Below are 1,451 nucleotides of genomic sequence, written 5' to 3' on the forward strand. Positions count from 1 at the left end.
TTAGTACGGAAAGACTGAAGAAACATCGGCTCCCGTGCACGCGGTCACCGGTCTCTATGTGTGTTAATACGGCGTAGTATAGGTGGGTCATCAGGCTATTTCACGACCTGACCTGACCTGATGGAGCCAAGCAAATAGCCTGATTGTCTACATAGTAACAACGTATCGCGTGCTCGTCTTCCGTTGGCAGCCGTCTCCTTTTTTTTCCGCGATTTAAGTCGCTCTAACCTTCGTCTACTTTTAGTTTTAGCGTACATTTAGACAAGAGGTGCAACATTCAGTGGGCTTGAAAAGCATACTTTCATGATCGAGATTGGATCGTTGTTTATTCAGTGATCTCATATCTCTATACTAACAGAATTCTACTTACAAACGTATCCTACTTACGTATTTGACTTTGGATAAATATAAGCATGGATTATTTTGTTCACACTTCTATACGTACTTCATATTGTGAGGTAAATGAAAACATTGGTCATAAAACGCCTTTAAGTTTTTTTTTTTTTACATGAACATAGATTTGGATAATGGTTCAAAATCATAAGGGGCAAAAGTGTTAGTTGTAACGACATTAAAACGACAATGACTTACTGAAAGTATCAGGGTAACAATAATTACTTGCAGTCCCAAGACATAGATACAACCTTCTTATTGCAGTAATGTGAAGATGCTGCTGATCTTCAGTTTAGGTACGGTGGTCCACTGCCAGCGTCATGCACAAAGAACAGTCGAAGAAGTGCAAAGTCTGGTGTTAGGTTTTATTGGAACATTCTACAAGTGCGTCTCTAGTGGTGTCCACAGCCAAGGACAGACTGAATGCAGACAGGAATCGATTTTGACTTTCAAACCTAATTTGATATCTGTCAACAACTTGTTTTAAGTTGAACTGGATTTAATTCGACCTATCCTGTTAACTATTCAAATCGCCTTGGAGCATCTTCTAATGTTACAGCAAATTGTAAGACATGCGTTACTAAGCGTATCGTTTACGGCTTTTAACATGTAGCTGTTTCGAAAACTTTCGAAGTAATTATAAGTTTTATTGCTCAACAATCGCACAAGGTACAATGTATGGCAACCAATAACAACTACTAGCTATATAGACAATGGTACTACGAGGCTACATACAGAACAACGAAATATCATCGATAATAGCACAGTCATGTATGAGAGATCTGGTCTCGCATTTGGAATAGAGTATAGATAAAATTGACCTCCGAGGTGAACATGATAGCAGTCTATGGAAAATATATTTCTGTGTACAAGTAAGGGCTCTAATATTCTCAAACAATGCTTCTCTCTCTTTCCTGTGGGTAAGACAGATCATGAAAATAAATGCAATCTAATATGTATCACGTGCACTATCAAACATTACTCCGTGACGGTAGCTATATGTTTTGTTTCATATTTCCTCATCAAAAGGGGCCCAATGATATAAATCCCGAATATAC

This window comes from Branchiostoma floridae, chromosome 3 (genome assembly GCF_000003815.2).
Source record: "Branchiostoma floridae strain S238N-H82 chromosome 3, Bfl_VNyyK, whole genome shotgun sequence".
NCBI lineage: Eukaryota > Metazoa > Chordata > Leptocardii > Amphioxiformes > Branchiostomatidae > Branchiostoma > Branchiostoma floridae.